General features: G+C 37.7%; 1 protein-coding gene across 1 annotated transcript in view; it reads left to right on the top strand.

Moving 5' to 3' along the window:
- The window catches only part of KCNJ2 (potassium inwardly rectifying channel subfamily J member 2), a 345,114-nt gene that overhangs the window by 182,090 nt on the left and 139,586 nt on the right, over positions 1-23,438 (top strand). The window contains exon 8 of the mRNA XM_025889973.2: positions 6,995-7,194. The gene's annotated coding sequence lies outside the window, so the exon portion shown is untranslated. The remainder of the gene's footprint in view (positions 1-6,994; positions 7,195-23,438) is intronic.

Raw genomic sequence — 23,438 nt, 5'->3', positions numbered from 1 at the left:
ACTGCAGATAATATTAAGGGACTTGGCATAGAAGAAAAATATGAGCTAATTGCTGAAACGATGAAGGAAGGTGAAAATGTGTCTTGGAGCCTGGTGCTTCATAATAATCAAATGGTTAAAGAATATTTTAACAGATACTGTAGACTCCAGAAGAGGAAAGATGGTTGAGTTGGAGCAGTGGAACAATTATTTTTAAGTAGGAATAAGACCTGGGCAGAGCTTTTCTCTCCCCAGGAGATGGGCCGGGGGTGGGGGGGGGAAGGGGGAGATAACGACTTCATTGGAGAGGGTAGTACAGATTTTCTTTGGAGAGAGACATTCCAGGTATCATTTAAAGTGGAAAGAGGGGTTGCCTGGGTGGCTCAGTCGTTAAGCGTCTGCCTTCGGCTCAGGTCATGATCTCAGGGTCCTGGGATTGAGTCCTGTGTTGGGCTCCCTGTTCAGCAGGGAGTCTTCTTCTCCCTCTCCCCCTGCTTGTGTTCCCCCCCCGTCAAATAAATAAATAAAACCTTTAAAAAATACAGTGGAAAGAGTTGTTTCTGTGAAAAAGGTCCTGGACAAAGGATTTGCACAAACTGGAATAGGATGTAAATTATGGTAACACAGTATATTGCACAAATGAAGTATATATCTCCATCCCAGAGTGTTTGGAGTTAACTCTCCAGACATGGTTCTTCTTGGAGAGTGGACCAGTGTTCCACCTTCTCTACCTTCCAATCGTTGCTGGGAGGTTTTGTTTTAAGAGCAAATAAGCAGAAAATATTTAACCTCAAGGAAGAGAACCTAAGAATTTCAGTATCTTAAAATGTGTGTTTCTGAGACTAAACAGCTGATAAACCAATTCTCTTAATTATATACAAAGTAGCTCATAATTATACACCAACCTAATCCCAGGTAAACTTGGTAGACGTTTTGGCTTATGGAAGGTATATTACACGGAGTTTCTGCCTTTAAAAACAAACAAACAAAAAAACACAATACAAACCATGACTTAAAAAAAAAAGTTTGAAAATTCCAATGATCTCCTTGTTCCCTCATTTATTTTTCCACAATCTATGTCTAAACTCAATTATCAATTTGCCATTTAATGATATGGTCACTTAAATGTAGTCTGACCCTAACAAACAGACCTTCATTTCAAGCTTGTGTTACACATAGTTTCCAACAATTTTTTTTTCTTGCCCTGATGCTTCCAATACTGAAATTTTGCACCCTGTTAGACACCATTGTTTCAAGGTTACCTACACTATCGGGACGCTTTTCCCAGATTTACTTTTTTTTAAATTCCATTTGCATTGTATAATTCCAGTTGAAAACTTAACAACAATTTCCATTTCACTTTAAGATGTTAAGTTTTCCCTTGGGCTTTTAATATCTGCCATAATTTTGCCTTGAAACATATCTGGCATTATTTCTGTAGTGAACTTTTTTTTTTTTTAATCCTTACTAATGTCCTCACTTTCGTTTCCTCCCTGAGCCACGAACATTCCTTGCATCTTGTTATGCATGTTCTTCCATGGGAAACCTTCATGACAAGAGCTTGATTTGACTTCTCTAGAATCAAATTTTCACTTTCATTCTCTTTGACCTATTTCACCCAGGAATGCTCATCTCAAATTTAATTGAGAACTCAGTTTAATTCCATGCTACTCTCTCCTTTTCATTTTTTTGCATACATTTTAGAACTTTTAATCTATGCCACGTGTGGCCACTTACTGGAGTCTCTGTCCATTTCTTATCTTCTTTTTTTCCCCCCTTCTCTGATCTTTGCCGCTGTAGAAGTTGGGTCCTATTAGTCATGGCGTACTATGTACTATGTTTTCCCTTCTCCAGCCCCAGCTGCCTGGATTGAATTCGACCCTTGGCCAAGACCAGGCTAATCAGATTGTCTCTCATGTATTTTTGAAATTTTGATGTGCTATGCTAGTTGGTCTGTGATGGTTACTAGAAAACAGAATTTGCAGACTCAGAAGGGGTAGGGCTATATTTCATCACATGAGTACTAAAGAAAAAGCTTGCTTTCCAAAGAAAAGAAAATAATGCATAGATGAAGAGAAATGAGAAATGGACAACATTTCCAAGATGTTGGGTAGTTTTCTAATTTTTGTTTGAGGACTTCCTGAGTCAAATTGCTCTTCCTTCTCTTGTGTTCCTTAAAGCACCATGGGAACAGAAGGATTTTTGGAAACAAGTCTCTGTCACTTGTCAACATGTCCTTTTTGAGGATAAAAGAGATTGTGCCCTTTAGGGTGTACATCCTATGTGCCCTATTAGGTTGTTTCTTGTTTGTTTGGCTTGTTAAATCCAAGTAGATGTTCCTCACAGATATTTCAAATCTGGAAAGATTACTGGTACTTTTTGTTGCAAAGACCTCAGGCTAAATATGGAACATCCATGAGCTTTGGAGTCAAACGCTTGGATTTGAACTTCTGATCTGTTTCTTCCTAGCTGGGAGTCACTAGGGAAGTGATTATTTCTCTGAGCCACTAATCCACCTCCTCCTTTATTCTGTACTCTTAGTCTTTAGCACATCACCCATCATATAGCTAGCATAGTAGGACACTCAAACACAAGGACATTTGATTTGCCAAGTCTATTTTGGGCAGAAGTAAGCACATGGTAATTTCCTTGTGTATTTTGTCTATTTGAGAAAAAAAGGTAACAGCAATCTGAGGGATTCTCACAGGTTTCTGCCAGAGAAAGCTTAGAAAATGGTGAAGAAAATGCACACAGTGGTATGGGGACCCACAAATAGAATAGATGTTGAGGTAGAGTTAGCTCTTGTCAGGGCATTGGTAGAAAGCTGCCAATCCATGGAAGTGGTGTCTCCAACTTGGGAAATCATTGATATCTTGAGTAACTAGGAGACTTCCAAGGATATTTTTAATGGATTCCTCATTTTTAACTTCTTAAATATTTGTAAATTAACCTTTATGAACAAGCCCCATTTGATAAGAATAGACAAAAGATTTGCTTTATCTATGAAGCTCATTCTCCTAGAATGGTGATTTAATCTTTTCATCTGAACATATTTCCTCCATTTGTCATGACCTGTTCATGAGTGGGATTTTGTTAATGTCCACCCAGGCACCTCCATTAGACTGGAAGCTCCATGAAAGCAAGAATTATTTCCATGCCTCTTGAACATGTTATTTTCAGTGCTGCTAGAGTACTGGAAACGTAATTGTTCAACGAATACTAGTTGTTGAATGAGTGAGTGAGTGAATGAATGAATGAACGAGTTTGAATTTAGGAGGTGAAATTACATCTTCTTGTTCCTCTGGAAAATGCATTAAATTCAGAGATGTTGTATATAATTTATTCAGATTTATTAAGCTGCTAATACCTGCCCAGGACGAAGTCCTTGCCTTTTAAAGTTGGCCACAAGTAACATTTCCCAGAAAGGAAATTTTAATAATTAGTTTTGTTTCATACATCTGTTAAACATATTTGTATAAAGCGGTGCATGCATTTCAATTTTTAAAATCTTCCTTAAAGTCACATTTTAATATGTGTTAGCTGGCATTAACTATTTACTAGTTTCACCTTATCTGTGCCCAAAGTTAGGGCTAAAATGAGTTTAGAGACCACATCTGCCCCCATATATTTTTTACCACTTTAAAGATACCTGAGTGATGAATGAATTAAAATCATTGAAACCCATAGTTGAGAAAAGAATGATGAAAAAGCAAATTGTGTATAGGAAGGGATGGAAACAGATACAGGAAAATGTAGTTGATGCCAAAAATATGGATGGGAGTTAAACCATTATTTTCAATGGTCTAAAGCCAAAATACCATATAAAACAGACTCCTAGATTGGCAGATTTATGACAGAGTCATAAAGACTAGTGATCATAAAGTTGTTAGAGGGGGGAAAATTTAAACACCATTTACTTTGATTAGATTCAGGATTGAACTGAACTAAATCTCAGAGGGGAAGAGGAATTTTGCAATCCAGTAAATAAATGTCTATATTATTCACAAACTGTACCGGCCTTTCTGGGAAAGACAAGTAGTGGGAGATGTCATCTTATCACCCACTTCCTTAAAAAGATAGTAAGAGCTGACACTTCTGGAGTGTGAATTTCAGGCCAGGCTCTTTAGTTTCAGTTCTGTCTGTATATCACCACCTTGGACTGGACTCCATCATCTCTCATTTGAGTTAATATGCTAGTTTTCACCATGTCCCCTGCTTCTCCCCAGCCTGTCCTGTCTCTTCTCAACATAATAACCAGAAGGATCATTTTAAAATCTTGACTCAGATCATGCCTTTGCTCTGCTAAAACCGTGTGATTGTTTCCTCTTTCACCCAGAGTAAAATAAAAGTCCTTTCAATGGCCTTTGAAGTCTGCAGGATCTGACTCTCTGTTCATTCTTTGACTCTGTCTCCTGCTTCTTTCTCCCTTGCTTCCAAATACCTTGGCCTCCATGCTGTTCCGGAAACAACCAGAGCTTGTTTGGAACTTAGATCCCAAGTACTGGTTGTTTTCTTCACCCGGAATGCTCTTCCCCCAGATATCTTCCTTGCTAATTCTCTGACCTTACTAACTCTGTTTGGATCAACTGTCACCTTTTCAAAAAGTTCTGTGGCTATTAAAACCCAAACTCACCCTCTTCAAACTACCTCAGACATTTCCCATTACCTTTTATCCTGCTCAGTCTTTACTTACCACCCTCTACCATGCTAAATTGTTTACTTACCTATTTGTTTTGTAATTACCTTCCAGCCCTCACCAGAAATGTAAGTCCCTCACGAACAGGGACCACATTTGTTCACAGATCTATCCCAAGTGCTTAAAACAGGCTCTGACACAGGGCATGCTCAATAAATATTTGGTAAGTGTTTGCATTGTCTCACTGAATCCTCACAACAGTTTTGTGGGAGGTTTTAGTCTTCTACCACCTATGGCTAAGAACCTGTGGTTGGGTTTCTTGACTTCTCATTGATCCTAAAATTAATGTATAAAATCCACATAGATTACAAATTATTCCTATGATGCAGTTTTAGGAGCAGAACTGGAAACTTCTGAAACTCGAGATAACTTGATATTTTAACTAATTATTTTTTCCATAAATAGATTGAAAATTTCTGCAGCAAATAGCACTTTTATTGACACTTTTGCTTTGAAAATTGTTAAGACCATGATGAAAATTCCTTTCAAAAACATTAGAATCCATCTTCCATTTCTGTTTACATCTTGGAATTCCAGTTCATCACTTCCACTGAAGACTGCAGTCATTTGCTTCTAATTGGGCTGCGTGTGCACTCCATCTCAATTGCAGAGCAAAGCTGCCTGAAGCATCTCATTAGTCAGAGGCTGGCAATAAACATCTTCTGCAGCCTACATTTCTGCCAGGAAAGGGCCTTGCTCCTCTGTCCAGCTAATGGTGTTCTAGGCTCCTAATTGTCTCACATAAAAAATCCCCCAATATTTATGTATCCTCGTCAGAAAAACAAAAAGCAACCATGGTGTCAGACCTAAAGCTCCATAACATAGTCTAGAATGAGGGAACCCAGCTGGCTCAGGAGTCAGCCCCAGATAGATGAAGAGGAAGCCTCCTACCAGCTTGCAAGACTCTCTGTGGAGATACTACTTAAGCAGAAAACCTGATTCCAACCCCCCATCTCCCTCCCCCGCCCCCCATTTCTTTCCCTTTCTCTTTCTTTCTGTTATGCTTGAAGATTTTGTGGTTGGCTGGAAGGCCAGAGGAGGTCAAGGAATTTTCTGAAGTTGCTGCCACAAATGATAATCGATTAAATGTATTTTCCAAATCAAGAGAATTTTCAGGAAAAAAATCCATGAACAGCTCCCCCATCCCCCAGCTAGAGAGGTCCTTATGAGATGTGAATGTCACCTAGAAGGGTATGGAGGAAGAAGTTCTAGTCCAGACAACTATTTTTATTTGTTGAGTACAGTAGGAAGGAGTCCAAGTTCTTAACCTGGGACCACAAACTGTTTGTTCAGTTTAGGTTGACATATGTACAATACCAGAGCAGTGACTAGAACATAGCGAATAGCCAAAAAATATTAGCTATTATCAGTAATAGTAGTTTCAGTGTTCTTAACATCATTGAACAAGAATTGCTAGGAGTTAGATCTTATTTAACCCCATCAACAACCCTGCAATGTAGGCACTATATCTTCTCAATTTACACTTGAGAAAATTGAGGCTTCAATTGTCATGTAGCTTGCCCAATGGTTGTTCCACATGAGGGTATTGGTCACACTGCTGTAGTCACATTTCCATAAATGACAGATATGATGCATGGATGCATTTTGTTTGGTTCACAAATAAAAATATTCGTGTTTCCACACTTTGAGTCAGTGTGAAATTTGAATGCCATTGTGGTCACTTCCCATTATGTATTTTTGTTTTCTTTTGTCATTTTTGTTCACTTATCCTGTCTCTATTTTTCAACAAATATTTACTGAGGGCCTCTTGTGTGCTGGGCACTGTAAAAGATGGGAGTTATCGCTTTGAACCCAACAGAAAAACATACCTTTAAGGAGTTTGCAACCTCTGTTACAGAGCATTCGTGAGTTGATGGTGGAGATAGATGATGGTGACTTAATTACAAAGATAACACCAAATATGTTACCTTTCTAATATAAAATTAGAACCTGGTATATCTTTGAGAGTTTCTCAACAGCTCCTCTTAAACAGAAAGCACAGTTGGCTGCCTAAGGTCTAATTTGGGAAGCATCAGAAACAATTTTTGTCCTGAAATAACTTCTGGACTTGCACAGCACTAAAAATCACCACCTCAAAAACTTATTTCTTCTGGTTAATGCAATGACTCTTGAGGTAGGAGTCATCCTATATGTGCATAGTTAGTATGTATGAATAGATCTAGTGAGTCTAAGGATTTAACCTTTGTACAATAATTATAAAACTCCCTTATCATAAGTTGATCATATTACATGACAGAAAGTATGACAAATACTTTTTAAAAAAAGATTCACTTTACCGGTTTTATCTTTTTCTTTAAGCTCTAGGTCCAACCTGGGGCTTGAACTCACGACTCTGAGATCAAGAGTTGCATATTCTACCTACCAAGCCAGTCAGGTACCCAGACGAATACTTTTGATGGCAGAATGAAATGAGAAAATTCCAGGCTGAATTTGGAGAAGTTGAGTTGCTGGGAATGCTTGATGGAATTGTCCATGTAACCCCACAACCAGCTGTAGAGGTGAGAACCATAGCCATGTTTTATATTTGTTGTTTTTCTCTTTTATCCCTGGTACTTCAGGTGAACGAAACTGGTGGTGAATAAAGTTTGAGGTTTTCAGTGGCATTATATCCAAACGACCATTGCTCATGATAATGCTGAAGGGGTCTTATGGGTTCCCTTTGTTGGCACCACTTGTCTTTCTTTAGGAAGATGATGAGGGGTGGATATTGAAGGGCAAATCAAGTGGAGGGCAGATGGCTTCCTTTGACACCTAAGATCCAGGACTCTCCACTGTACACCTGCTTGGTGCTTCCAGAGGATGACTTTGTGTCCTTGAGAGTCTGATGTCCAGTTGGGTTCAGCCCATGGGAGCATCAGCCTGTGCTCAGAGAGGTCTGCTACTACTTCACTTGATCATCTCTCTGCCAAGCTGTGGTGAGGCTCTTGCCCATTTCCTCTTCCAAAGGCCATAACTCTTGTCAGTTCCACCCTATTTCCTGTCTTTTCTGATTTTCTGCTACCACTCCCTTATCTTGCTTGTTTAAGCCTAGTTTTATAACAAGTTTATGCTGTAGTTAGCCCCACTGTGCTTCACCATCCCTCTGAGTTTCCCTTAACCTCCTATATCTCTCTAAATACTCCCCCTTTAAACTTTCCTCAATTTCCCCATATTTTCAGCCTTAGACCCCCAATTGATTCATACCATGTTAATAATGGATAATATTAGCTATTCCTGATAATCGTGTGTTCATGATAATAGCTAAACTCCTGGAGCAAATGCGGTTTGATATTTATGTACCCTCTTTCCCTGAACATTGTTACATATTGTAGTGTCTTCCTTTTACTCTCCTAACAGGTCATGAAAAAGTTTAATTAGTCTCCCCAATTTTCCACTTGAATAAACTGAGGCAAGTTAAATAATCCATCCCAAATTAACCACATTGTTAGGAGCAAAGAGTTGAATCCAGGAAGTTGTATACCAAGTACACAGATTTGTAGAGGACTTTATACTAAGGGAGGGAATAACTCTTTAAAACAAAATAGGAAATTAAAGGACCGGGGCCAGCAAATGGTGACCTGAAAGAATGATAAAGGAACAAGAGGCTAAGTTTATAAGACAAATGAAGAGTTTCCAACTCCCCGTGTAAATCAGAAAATGTATTAATGCATTAGAAGGAATAAGCTAAAAGGTGCTCAAGTGCCAAGTACTTCTGAAGCGAGGCCCTCTCTGAGTTGAAACATTATGTGTTGCAAAGTATGCAATTTCCAAAAAGAAGTATTTGAATTATCCCAGGATTAAAATCTTACTTGAGTGTCATTATCACATCTTTTTGTTCTCTCTAAAAATGTCCTCTTAAATTATCTACTTCTCCTGAAACATCTTATTTTCTCTGCTGAATGGAACCAAAGGAAAATTGAAAAGGAAATAGGAATGTTACCAGATTTAATTCAAACTTGAGGACAGTGGACCCTTTAACAACACGGGTTTGAACAGTGCAGTCCACTTATATGCTGATTTTTTTTTCCATACAGACAGTATTGTGAATGTATTTTCTTGTGATTTTCTTACCATTTTCACTCCGCCAGCTAGCCTTATTGTAAGGATACAGTATATAATAAATATAGCACACAATATGTGTTAATTCAGCAAAACCCCCCAGACCAAATAGAACAAACTGGTAGTCACCAGAGGGGTGGTGGGGGTGGGGAAGGGCAAAACAGATAAGGAGAATAAGAGTTACAGACTTGCAGTTGTGAAATAACTGCAAGGAAATGGAACTTTCTACTTAACAAGAATTAAGAAGAAATAATTCTGCTTCCTTCCTGTCAGATATTTTAAATTATTTACAAATGATCTTACCTCCATAATTCCAGTATAATAAACATAATTAAATCTGGTTTTGATTTTTGAAAATGTTTAGTGCTTTAGGAAAATTACAGTTTGGATGCTCACTGTTATAAACAAAGCAATAGCTATAAATCCTATATGAGACAGAAACAAGCTCTAAAAATACCCACTGAGTATCATTGAAGGTTTTTTGGTTTGTTGTGCATTTATTTAAATGACTTTTTAAGCCCATTATGTCATTAATGAAAATTGGCATTGCAAATTTCTTGTATTAACTAATAAATCCAGGGATCACAAACCACAAATTCTATGATTTAATATTTATTGAATTTTGGTTTGTCTCAGTACTTATTAAGTTTAATTTGCACGTTACCTTGTATGAGGTAAGAAGTACTGTTGGGCCTATTTTTCTCTCTTGCATAAAGGCTGCTAGTTAAGTCAGTATCAGTTTAGAATCATTACTCTCTACAACTGACTGTTGAACAATGCAGGGCTTAGGGGTGCTGACCATCAGAAGTCTGTGTATGACTTTTTGACTCCCCCAAAACTTAACTCCTTGCAGCCTACTATTGACTGGATGGCTTACTGATAACATAAACAATTAACACATATTTTGTGTGTTCTGTGTATTATATACTGAATTCTTACAATAAGGCAAGCTGGAGAAAAGCAAATGTTATTAAGAAAATCATTAGGAAGAGAAAATACACCTACAGCACTGTGCTGTATTTATCAAATATATATATATATATTCCACATCTAAGTGGACCTATTCAGTTCATAGCTGTGTTGTTCAAGGGTCAATGTTAATTTCTTATATAATTCTCTGTTCATGATTTAGGAATCTGTGGCAGCAATTCACATAAAACAACTTGAATCATCTTGAGCAAGAATAGATAAAAGGGTTTATCAAATAACTCAGAATTAGTGGTAGTGTTGGGTCTCAGCAAAGGACGTATACTAGAAATGTCTCAAGGTTCTGTTTCTGGAATCTGCTGCTTCTCCTGAGCCAGCTTCTCTCTCTCTCCACCCCCAACTTGTCCACCCCCATTGGCTTTTCTCTTCTTCTTGCTCTCTACTTGAGATAATTCTAGCTAGTGGACATCCTCTCAGTCCCGACTCCAAATTCTATGCAGAGAGAAATGGACTGACCCAGTTTGGATCAAGAAGTTGCCTGTGGTCCATTCAGTTATGGCCAGGTCATGAAATAAAGCACCATCCACGAGGGGTCACCTCTCATGAAAAAGGGAAATAAACAGAGAGAAAGAAGATTTGGGGTGACCTGGGAAGACACACAAAACTTTATACTCTTCCATTTGTTAATGGTTTCTGAGCTCAACCAAAGACTGTTTATTTTAAGTGCCCTGCTTTAAATATGTTTTATTGCCTGTCATTTAAAATTGCTTTTGATTGCTTTTGAAAATAAGAGGGCTATAAACCTTTTCAAGGCAAAGGTTAAATAGGATCATCTTGGATTTCAAGCTGGAATATTTAAGGAACAAGTTCTTAAGTGGGGGAGAGTGGGGAAGGTGAACATATTTTTATTCTTATGCGTTCAGTGTTCTCTCCTGAAATTCGTTGTTTTCTTTATTCTTCTTATCCCTGCTGATCCAGCCCTGAATATTGGAATTACAGTCCATTATAACATGCTGTATTTTATACTAGAGAATACTCCAAAAACATCAAAAAGTAGAGACTAAGGAAAACAAACCCATAGCCCCTCACCAATATAAGTAACATATATAGCCCTTGTATCTTTCATCCAGTGGGGCACCTGCTGGCGTTCGAAACAGTCACTCCAGAAGGTCCTTGCCTGAGTGCGAGCTGCCCTAGCTGAGCAGGTGTGGGTCCAGGCCAGTTTCTAACCCGCTTTGAGTGATTCCAGTTGCTCTTTGGATTTGGCTAGGGAATCAGGCTTTTTGATTCTCAATTCTTAGCTTTCTTTGCAGATTTTTGTTTGTCTTCTTTCCCAGATCATCTGGGTTTATATTTCTTTTGGTAGGATTACATACAGTAGATGAATCCCAGCCCTACTCATGACGTCCCCACTGAAACAATTTAGTTCTCCAAGAGGAGATTGGGAGATATTTACATTTTGGATGGTATATTTCATTCCAGTCTTTGGTATACAAGTAGTGACTCTTTGTCTTTATGGTGTTATTCAGTTTTATGTAGTTTGTGCTGACCTTTTTCAATTTTATATTCTATTTCACTAATCAGATTCTCTGCATGCTGTCTCCCTTCACATCTGTACCACCTGACATAAGCTTCAGCATCTCTCTCTCCACGCGCCCCCCCCCCCCCCCAAATAATCCAATTACATCAAAGCAAACCAGGTAGAATTTAACATTTGACTTGACAGGTGGAGGCAAGGACTTCCATTGTACTACCCATTTTAAATGCTTCACATCTTCTCCCACGTTAGTGTCCTCAGTCTTCTCTTTGCCATTCAGAATTTCTTTTCTCCCTTCACCACTCCCCAACCAAGGCAATGCTCAGGTTATCCACCACCCTCTTCCTAGTTCCTGTCCCTATTTCTCTCTCTTCTTTCCTGTTCAAAGCGATTTGATTAGTTTTACTGTAAATACACTTTTCCAGAATGCAACTCTTCACTTACTGTTACTTAGAAAGAAATGAGGAATTATAAGTTAATTTTTTCTTCTAGGACGTTAAGAAACACCATTGAAATGGTTGATTAATATTAATCACAATTGACTTATTGTTTATTTAAACCCTTTATTACCTCACATTTAAGACAGTTTTCTTTTTTGACTACAACATGAAATAAAGTTTGTACAAAGTTGTAGCTCTAGCTTTTGATTTTTTTTTTGGTCTTAATTACCAAGCATTTACATACTAGATCAAAACTATGAATGCTTTTAATAAAGAATTCCAAAAATATTTCCTTTATATTTTTGGCAGCAATATATGAGTATCTGTTTTACTATACCTACTTAGATAGGGGTATTATAGTTTTTTCAAAAAGGTATTAAATAATTAAAATGGCTTATTCATTTGCACATTTATTTTTAACAGATCATATTGAATAACTTTACTAATTATATTTCTGAATTTAATTATAATTTTATATTTGTGTTTTGAATAAGTCATGAAGGATTGGGTCACAGCCGTGATAATGTATTAACCCCAAAATATTAGTGTAAAGCCATTTTGGATCCAACAGCTCTCTTGGGCACTTCTTTCAAAGAGGGGCACAGGACATGCTGTTCCCAGCTTGCAAATCTTACTAGCTTGCTTTTATGTGATATTTGGAACCCCGTCTTCCTAGGTTGGTATGTCAGCAGAATAGGTCCCATGTGGATTTTCACTGCCTCAGCCTGCAACAAACATGCTTCTCTTCCTCTTACAATTCACTGGTCAGAGCCAGTTGAATGTCTCCATCCAGATGCAAGAGCATAGAGGGAGGGGAACCAGATATTTCTGAGAACAGCCATCTCCAACACATGCATATTCTGTCCTTCATCATAGGCAACTTAAGGCATGCAACCTTTTTGTATAAGAACATCAGCATTGGACTCTCCTTTGCTACAGACTTTTTTTTTTTTTAAGTTTGCTATTTGCCTTTAAACTGTAGTCTATTCTGAATTTGCCAAGAGTTTTCTGTCACAAGTACTGAAATGGCTTAAGAAGAATTAAGAAATGTCATTATATTATTTGTAAAGAAAATGTCAAGAGATGCATGTCAAACTTTGAGTGTTTCTTTAAAGAACTCTTTATCAGTTAAGTCCTGAAGGAAGTGAAGGATCGAATCAAAAACAGCTGATTTAGGTAGGGATCATGATGGAAAAGAGAAACGGGCATAAAAAGAAAACTATTAGATCAACCTTTTTACATTAGGGTATTCGATTTGAAAATGAGCAATGGAGGTGCTTAATTGTTCTGGCGGTTCTAGAACTTGCTTTGCTTTCATTATGGTTAAAATTTTCCCAGGAGATGTTTGGATTCTGTCTTCTCGGAAGAAGAGCACCCACACAAGTGAATTAAAATATAAGCTAAATTCAGCTTTGTATGCCTCCACCTAGTGTCTCTGCTCTGCTCCCCATCCTCCGTCCCACCCACACCCCCAGGAAGAAAGACAATATGAATTTATTCATTCTTAAAGGTAAAATGAGCTATAAGATTTTTGTTTACTTCCTTGATATCTCTACTGACTAGTAATATGAGGGTTGCGTTTAACTACAAACACTTATTAACACTCTTCAATAGCCATGGCTCTGATCTGTCTGGAATCAGGCAGGAAGTTTGATACAAACATTATTCCTGAATTCTATAGGTAAGCTTTGCTAAAGTACTTCTCCATGTTTTTCATCCATTTCTTTTTTAGTTCCTCGCAACAAACATTTTATTAACTTTAACATCTGTCATCTTCCTGCAAGATTTATTATGCAGGTCAAAAATCACATGCCATTTTTTTTTTTTTATTGACAAGAGCAGTTTCAACTGACACAATCCAATGCATTGATTCTGGGTTGTTTTATTGCAGAATTTTGACCTGGAAAGTTTTTAATTTCAATTTAGATTGAACTCTTTGTTTCTGAAATTGCTTCCCCGTACTTCTTTATGTAATCTTTCACTTGATTTCTATTACTTCTGTGGTTTCATCTGCTACAGATTTTATAGAGTTAGAAAAACCAGGGCTCAAGCATCTCTACCCTGCTTCCAAATGTAACTCATAACTGACTCAGTTTTGCGAAAGGGATGATTGTTAGGCAGGAAAAAAGGAAAAAAAATCTGAACAAAGTAATGATTCACAGCAGTTAGTACAAACTTACCCAGCAGAAACGACCTGATTAAAATCAGAGTTGCTATCTCTTAGTAGGAGGTGTAGGTAGGAAAATGGCAGTGTCCCTAATGAAACGGAATTTATTAAGTAGCTAAGTCTTATAATAAGCTGTTCTCCTAAAATATGCTCTATGCATTCACAACATCAAAGGGAAAGTGACCTATGATGCTCTAACTGAAGAGCATCAAAAGCTAAATTTTAAAAGCCTAATAATATAGACAAGAATGGAAAGGAGGACTCTCTGGTATATTCATTTTGTGTTCAGAAAGGAGACCCCTTTCCTGTGAAGCAAGTCATGGATGTCTGTGGGTGATCTTCTTATAAATTATCAGACCAGCCTCACTATCACGAATACAGTAGTATTAGGGTGCTTACTAAGGACGTACAGCATTTACGTAGTTGGGTAACTAGTTCTGGAAAGACAGTTCCTAGACTTCCATTTCACAGAGATTAGGTTTAGGAAGCTCATTAAGATCTAGGATCCTAGTAGAAAGAGTAAGAACACAGAAGTTTGTAAACTTGCCAAATTCCTAAGTGTTTTTAGCTCTTTGGTGACAGAGGGGAAGAGAGTTTTGTTCACAAACATATGGCCAAAGTTGATAAGATCTAATTATATGTTTGCAGCTGTTTCGAATCTGTAAATATCTGAAGTTGGTCAACATTATCGACGCATGACAAAAGCAGTATAAATAAAGGAAATTAGCTAAAAATTGAAACAACAACAACAATCCCTTTTGAAGGGAGGAAATTAGGGGCTGAGTTTTCTAAGTGTGACTTAAACAGGATAAAGATCGGAACAACAATGCTCTACGTACATAAAAAGTTTGCACCTCATTAACAGGAGCTCTGGAACCAATTTCTCTAGACTGGAAAACCTCTGACAAAATTCTCACCAGTTTGGATATAGTTTGAGCAAATAAAATCAAAAATCAAAGGACAACTTTGGTCATTTAGATAAATTAGGTAACTCTTAAAAACAAGTCAAGATTTATTTTGTTCTTATTTATTTATTTACTTTTTAAACTTAAGTTCAATTAGCCAACACTTTCATTGAATGGTTTTTAATAGAATGTAAAAATAAAAATTTAGGGCAGAATACAATGTTCTACTGGAAAGACTAACTGAATGGGGTTAGATTTGCAAGAGGAATAGTTCCATACATAAGATGATCCATTTTCCAAAGAACTTCGTCATAAGAACAAAGACGATTACAAATAAGGAGCCATTTTTGTGTTTAAAGGCAGGAGTATGGGTGGGAAAAGTTGAAGGAGTTGATGGATGTTGATCATTCAAATTCTAAAATACATTTTAGTAAAAAAACTAGGTAACTTTATATTAAATAAATTAAATATTTGAGGGAACAGAGTAATTTATATGTTAATTTCTTTATCCTTAACATCTACTACCAAAACCTGTTTCCATATCTGAAACAGAATATTCAATATATTTGCCAAATAAAGGTAATACTCCCATTGGACCAACAAGTTTAATGTCTTTCAATATTGCTTATACTGTATGTATATATGTGCAAGGGTATGTAAGTACATATTTGTGATATATTGCATGTTTAGGCATATATGTACCTTGTTTTAATGGCAGGGGTACAAGGTATAACAACTTGTTATTTACATGAAAGGGAAAAAGGGAATATTCTGGCATGATTCAGATAACTGGCCTAATGAGGCAGTTCCCTAAATATTTGTGCATCTACCTCCTATCTTGTGGGGCATGTGTTTTATTAGGGTCATTTAACCACTTCATGTTAACCAGCTTCAGCTGGTATGCCATTATCAATACAATTGGCTACTATGATGTTCTACAGAATGTCAAAATGACCAAGGTCACTATTCACAGAAGAGAATCAACAAGGTATTTTTAAAAATTCACATTTACTATAGTAGTAGCTGGATGCCAAGTGTTCATCTGTGCCAGTGAAGATAACTCATCCCACCCCATAACTATAATTGAGTCTTTCATTTGGTTAAATTCACGTTGATCCATTATAATCCTATCTATTTGATTTTCATAGGTTATACTAATTCAGTTATACTACTGAATTGAACTGGGATCTAATAGACATCACCAATTTCACTGAAGTCCTTGGGGGGGTATTACTAATACTGCATCCAACTTAATATCATGGCTGAAGGAGAAGAAGTTTCAGGGACTTCACTTGAGGGCTCTTATTCTACAAGATGAGGGGTCTATCAGCACCTAAGTAGATCCATCCTAGATATGCACTTGACGACAGGGGAAGTAAACCACAGGATGAATCTTCTGACCCATTTAAATCACTGTCAGATGGACCAAGGACAGATTATTTTCTTTTCCTGGTACCCATAAGCCTTCACTCTGACAAAAGACTATGATGGGGTTTTGAGTCTCCTACTGAGGCCAATTCAAACCTTGCATCTGACATAACATGCTTTAAGAAATCTTTAAAATTTTCCTTAAAGGAAAATTTTAATCAGTGGATTCAATGCCTGTGAACTGACTTGGATCTAGAAATGTTATAGTGATCTTTATCAGTTCTTGATTTTTTTTTCTCGTTATATAAGGCAAGTAATATAGTTGGATGTCCATCTATCTTACTCTGGAACACTATGCTCTATTAGTCTTCACCATAGATGCCTGTGAGTCCAGTAACCTGATGGCCTCTCTGCCCTTATTGCCCATTTTATGGATTGATCTACCTTGCCTCTATGAGTGTCTCCCCCTTGACAGTGAAGAGGCCAGATCCCTAGTATCTCTTACTTCCAGCTCTGGAAAGAAGCCATCTCCTCAAGCTGCTTAAAGATACCGGGTATCCTTCACAAATGCATTCTCCAGTGCCTCAGGAAAGGGGATGTCCTTTTGCTCTCCCAGAGAACCTACTTGGTAGTGGCTCTCTCACTTCATCTAGCAAGTGCTTTTTAACACACCTACCTCCCTGAGCTTTCTGAACCCTTCTGCACACACAGCCATACTGGTATTACCATCTTATTTACCTTTGACCCTTCTAATGTCCAGCTTCAAGGAGACATTCTAGTAGGTAATTCATACTGTGTCCAAATGTATTTGCCAGACTTGAACTGGAAGTCTCAGGAGAATCCTTCTATGTTAATAAGCCCTCTCTTAACTGACCCTGCATTCTGCTTGTGTCTCAATCCAACATCCTCAGGATATATCCCACTTAATTACTCCTGCATTATCTGAACACGTTTTCCAGTCCTGTGATACTTCTGTTGTACAGTGCATTTCCTCCTAGAGCAGGGGTTGTATTTCCCTCCTTGGGCTAGGCTAAGACCAAACTCCAATTATTGGAGGCAATGAATGAAGGTGGGAAAAGACTTCATGGAAGGCAAGCATAATCTAACAAAGTACCTACTGTAGGTGAGACCCTTGCATTGCCTTTGGCAAGGGGAAGCTGCTTTCTTCTGTGAAGGGAGAAGGGCTGCTTTTTCTGTTTAGGAGAGTTCATGGAAATCAGGGGGGTTCATGATTCCCCAATTCCTATACTCATCATCCCAGGTTTCAGAGTCCCACTCTTTTCCTTACAAGGATCTGATCTTGGCATAGGGGTCTATCATGTTTGTGATTTTAGTCTCCTTACAGTTCTGTTACCCTCACAATTAAGTCCTAGTTAAAAAAATCATAGTCCTGAAAATATATTTTTCTAATATTTAAGTCCATCAGTTACTGCATGACCCAACACTTTACTCTTCAAGTGTAGTTCACACCAATCCACTTATGGTAGACAGAGTAATGGCTCCCCAAAGATGTTTGTACCTTAAGAAGACTTTGCAGATGTGATAAAGTTATGAACATTTAGATGAAGAGATTTTCCTGGATTATCCAAGTGGGTCCAATTTCATTTCAAGAGTCCTTAGGGTGGAGAACCTTCCTATTCATGGTCAGAGAACAGTGTGGCATGGGAAGGACTTGACCTGGTTTGATTTGACCCATCCAACCATGTTGATGGCTTTGGCAATGGAGGGAAGGGAGCCATAACAATGCAGTCATTTCTCAAAGCTGGGAGTGGCCCTCAGTTTATAGCCATCAGGAAAATGGGACCTTGATCCCATAACCACAAGGAACAGATGAAGTATATAAAATATATAAATGGATGATGCACACATATGCAGACACAGGTATAAGTGTATATATGTATATATATCTGAATAATCTTAAAAGTTCAATTATACATGTATCAATTTTATCATATCCATAGATCAGGATTTTATCAAATGAGCACATTAAAAGTCCAAAGAAATGTCAATCCATTCTATAAAGCCAACATGTAACCAGTGTTCTCTAATTAAATATAATTAAATGTAATATAAATATAAATATACACCTGGACATTAATAATAAACAGGTTGCAACTTCTCTCCGAGCTTTTAGAAATTAGAAAATACTTGTAAATAACTCAGATCACTGAGAAACTTAAAGCTGCAATCATCTAGTGATTAGCAGCAGTTAGAACACAAAAACAGTGTGGACTACAGCCAAGGTTAAAATTCATAACATTAAGTCATTTGTACTGTTAATCACAAAATAAAAGTTAAGCATTCATCTGAGCACACTAGAAAGAAAAATATGAATAAAAAAGTAAGGGATAAGGGTGCCTGGGTGGCTCAGTCAGTTAAGCATCTGCCTTTGGCTCAGGTCATGATCTTAGGGTCCTGGGATCGAGTCCCACATTGGGCTCCCTGCTCAGCGAGGAGCCTGCTTCTCTCTCTCCCTCTGCTGCTCCCCCTGCTTGTGCTTTCTTGATCTCTATGTCAAATAAATAAATAAATAAAATTTTTAAGGGTAGGGGATATAGGAGGAAGAAACATATAAAATGAGAAATTAATGGTTTAGGGAATACAAAATGTGGACTTGCTAAGGCTTTATTTTTCACTTTTAGGTATACAAAAAAAAATTTGTAGGAACAAAAGTGGTGGCAAAACTAAAATATTTTTAAGAAGTATAAGGGACAATGTGTAACTTCATTGGAAAATGTGTTTGCACAGGATTATCACCCAGCAAAATATAAATTATGCAATATGATTTATATAATTGTCTCATTAAAATACGAAATGCTATTAAACAAGAAAAATGAAAAGGCAACAGGAAAAAAATCAGTGGAAGAAAGAGCAGCAGATACCAGATCAATTTTCCTCTAAAGGAACTAGCCTCATCTTAATTTATAATGAAGTGATATTAAGACCAGGGGATGTATGACTTGCAGACCATTTAAAAACTCTCATGGTATGGAAGTCAGGCAGTATTCAAGTTCTAGCCTCTCAAAGACCAAGGACTTCACAAATATTCTGATGTGACGTTATTTGAAAGATTATTTAAAATCCCCTTCTAATTTTATCTCCCTTCCACCAGTTTTCCATTCCAGACCCCATAACTGTAACAAGCCATGTTCAGGCAGGTACAGAAGGTAACAAAGACACTCAGATATATGAAAGAAATGAGCTCAGGAAAGGAAGCAACTTTTACCGTTGGCTCTGAGAGGTCATCTCTTGTCCTTTACTATAGATTAGACATTCAATAATTATTGAAGTGCCTATAATAAACTGTTTTCAGTGCTGGAGGTACTTCCTGAAGGGAACTAACTGGAACAGTGTTTAAGAACATACGGTCAAGAGAGTATTTGTGCTCTTGTTCTAAAATTTCTGTAGAATATTTATGATCTATGACTTGAAACAGGGACTGTGGCTCAAAAACTGAAGGATAATGATCAAAGTCACACATGTGCTAATAGAACGTACAAGTGACCTTTGAACAGCCTGGGGGCTGGGGGCACCAAACTGTGGCACAGTGAAAAATCCAAGTATAACTTTTGCTCCTCTCCCCCAAACTTAAGTACTAATAGCCTACTGTTGACTGGAAGTCTTACCAATAATGTAAACAATCGATTAAGACATATTTTCTATATGTATTATATACTGTATTCTTAAAATAAGCTAGAAAAAAGAAAATGTTAAAATCAATCATAAGGAAGAGAAAAGACATTTACAGTATTGTAAAACACATATAAGTTGTTGAACACATTGATCAAGGGTGAACTGAATAGTAAGCACAGTGCTAATGGGAGAAAGTTGGCACATGCAGATTGGAGAAAAAGAAGAGTTTAAAAATGGAGGAGGGGAGCTATTTGCAAAAGTGGGAGGTTTAGAAAGAGTAACGAGGGGTACTGCCGTACACTGAGGCTGCCAGGGATCCAGACACATGCTACCCGAACATAAAAGGGCAAGGGGACAGAGCCGTGACCAGATCCTGAATCAAGAGGAATAAAATGGGGCTCCCTAAAGAAGCTGTGGGTTTTGGTGACAGATGCTGCCAGCCTGTAGGAACATGCCAAACTGAGAAGTGGACCTCACCCTCCCTTCACTGTTACATCCAATATTGTCAAACCCAACCAGAAGCCAGACATCAACATAATCCATTAACATGGGATGGCCCCCTTGTGTATATAGCAAGATGGGCAAAGGGTAAACAGTAGGTCTGGAGGGGTAAATAGCATATCCAGAACAGAATATTGGGATTTTGTTTTTCCTAAAACATGGAACCAGCTACTACTTGTGTATTCTAGAATGTACTTGTAAGAATTGATCTGATTTGCCAAAATCTAAATTAGCATAAACTAAAATATATAACATATTAATATTTAATGATTTTGTGAAAAGACTATCCTGCCCCCCCCATTGCCTGGCCACTTGACCTAGTTATAGACCTGGCTTATACATTTTTAGGCATGCATTCTTAGACCTACTCTCTAGCGTATGACTTAGATACCAAGCTCATTTCTAATATTTGCAGGGCCTGAAGCAAGAGTAAAAAGAGAGACCCACATACCATATGTCAAATATTTAAAAGTTACATATCAAGCTAACAGACCATTAAATAAAAGCTGTTCTATTCTCTATCCTTGGCAAATATATCTTCATAATTATAAAATTGAAAGATATGTTCAAGGGTTTTGCTTTTATGTGACTGAAAGTTGGCAAAATGCCAAAGATGAGTGAATTTACTTATTACTCTGCATGCCTGGTGTTCTGTTCATAAGCCAGCAATCTTTGGATGAGTAATGAAATAAAGATATACACAATTCATAAATGATTATATATTTTAATAACCTTTATTTTTATTGTCTTCATTCTAGTAGAATCAGTTATGTTTATGTAATCAATATTTTCACCTAATTGGTATACTATTGATAAATAGGATTTAAAGTCTTAAATAGAAAGGTAGTGAAAATATTTAAAATTATGCTTTTAATTATTCAGCAACAGTTTTAGCTGATAACCTTATATTAATGAAATCAAAATATATTTTAAATAAAATTAACACACTGTCATAAACTATTTTTCTTAGATATTCAAAAGATAATTTATAAGTAGTAAATATGACAACTTAAATCAGAATTCCTTAAACATAGATGAAATTGAAATTTGTGTTTTGAGAATTTAAATTATGTTAAGTTTATAAAATAAAACTTGGGATTTAGGGGCTCCTGGGTCGCTCGGTTGGTTAAGCGCCTGCCTTCAGCTCAGGTCATGATCTCAGGGTCCTGGTATGGAGCCCTGCCTACACATTGGGCTCCCTGCTCAGTGGGAAGTCTGCTTTTCCCTCTTCCTCTCCCCTCCCTCCATTTGAGCTCTCTCTCTCCCAAATAAATAAAATCTTAAATTAAAATAAAACTAAGGATTTAGCATTTGATGTCTATTTGATAATAGAGTTTTCAAGTTTCACAATTATGTCTAAGATGTAGATATTTGGAAGTTTAATAACTTTAAGATTTATGCAACTGTGATGATTATCTCCAGGGTCATGAATTAAAACATGAGAAGCCAGAAAATAGTATCTCAGCATTACTGAGAAAAAAAAAAAAAAGATACTTTAACCAATAATTTATTGCTCTCATGCTATCACAAAAGGGAAATTTGATGAGGTAATTAGTCTCTTTTTTTTATTTTTTTTAAAGATTTTATTTATTTATTTGAGAGAGAGCATGAGAGGGGAGAGGGTCAGAGGGAGAAGCAGCCTCCCCACTGAGCAGGGAGCCCGATGTGGGACTCGATCCCGGGACTCCAGGATCATGACCTGAGCCAAAGGCAGTCGCTTAACCAACTGAGCCACCCACGCGCCCGAGGTAATTAGTTTCTTTTGTGTGTGAAGCATTTCCACCATTCAAGCCCTCTCCCTACTCTGAAACAGCATCTCTCTCCTACGTTGGCCGTGGCCCAAACCAAAAGATCAATGTATTTGGTCTCGGTGGACTTTTGATACAAGAACGGAGTGTAAGAGATGTGAAGATGAATTTTGCTGAAGCTGAAAGGGGTTAGTCATGAGCACAAGGTGTTCAGAGGATGTGCCAGCGAGTGCTTGCTTCTGAGTGAGGTATGCTTGTGCTCTCTAGTGCATCATTCCTTGTGCTTGCGCTACGCGGAGCCATCTGAAGCACGAGGCCAGCAAGGGTCACCCTAGTCCAGATCTGAGGGTGGTTCTGCGTGACCCTTAGGAAGAAAATTTTTTAGAAAGACAAAAAGAGTGGCACCTGGGTGGCTCAGTCGGTTAAGTGTCTGCCTTCAGTTCAGGACATGATCCCAGGATCTAGGGATTGAGCCCCACATCGGGCTCCCTGCTCCCTTCTCCTGGAACCTGCTTCTCCCTTTCCCTCTGCTGGCTGTTCCGCCTGCTAGTGCGCGTGCGCTCTCTCTCTCTCTCTCTCTCTCTCTCGCTCTGTCAAATAAATAAATCTTAAAAAAAAAAGACAAAAAGATGTACATACCAATACACATGCCTGTGTTCCTCCATGCTTTCTCATACTCCTATGATGCCTTCAGTGAGGTGCTGACACCCTTTTTATTAGCATGTAAATGCAGATTTATCTGACAAATATGCTTTATCCTCCAGATATAAATCCTACTAAGTAATTCTTGCAATATTAGAAATAGGGCCTCTCTGAAATGAGTTTCCATCTCAATCATGGTCCTAATTGAGTTCAATTAGTAACATTCTTTTTTTTTTTTAATTTTTTTATTGTTATGTTAATCACCATATATTACATCATTAGTTTTTGATGCAGTGTTCCATGATTCATTGTTTGTTCATAACACCCAGTGCACCATGCAAAACGTGCCCTCCTCAATACCCATCACCAGGCTAACCCATCCCCCCACCCCCCTACCCTCTAGAACCCTCAGTTTTTCAGAGTCCATCATCTCTCATGGTTCGTCTCCCCCTCTGACATACTCCCCTTTTCTTCCTCTCCTGTTATCTTCTTCTTTTCCTTTTTTCTTAAAATATGTTGCGTTATTTGTTTCAGAAGTACAGATCTGTGATTCAACAGTCTTGCACAATTCACAGCGCTCACCGTAGCACATACCCTCCCCAATGTCTATCACCCAGCCATCCCATCCCTCCCACCCCCAACCACTCCAGTAACACTCAGTTTGTTTCCTGAGATTAAGAATTCCTCATATCAGTGAGGTCATGTGATACATGTCTTTCTCTGATTGACTTATTTCACTCAGCATAACACCCTCCAGTTCCATCCACGTCGTTGCAAATGGCAAGATCTCATTCCTTTTGATGGCTGCATAATATTCCATTGTGTATATATACCAC

The sequence above is a fragment of the Callorhinus ursinus genome, unplaced genomic scaffold (assembly GCF_003265705.2).
Source record: "Callorhinus ursinus isolate GAN/ISIS: 27379988/994484 unplaced genomic scaffold, GSC_fseal_2.0 scaffold50, whole genome shotgun sequence".
NCBI classification, from domain to species: domain Eukaryota; kingdom Metazoa; phylum Chordata; class Mammalia; order Carnivora; family Otariidae; genus Callorhinus; species Callorhinus ursinus.
The sequence above is the reverse complement of the archived record's forward strand: the minus strand, read 5'-3'. Positions and strand labels throughout refer to the sequence as shown.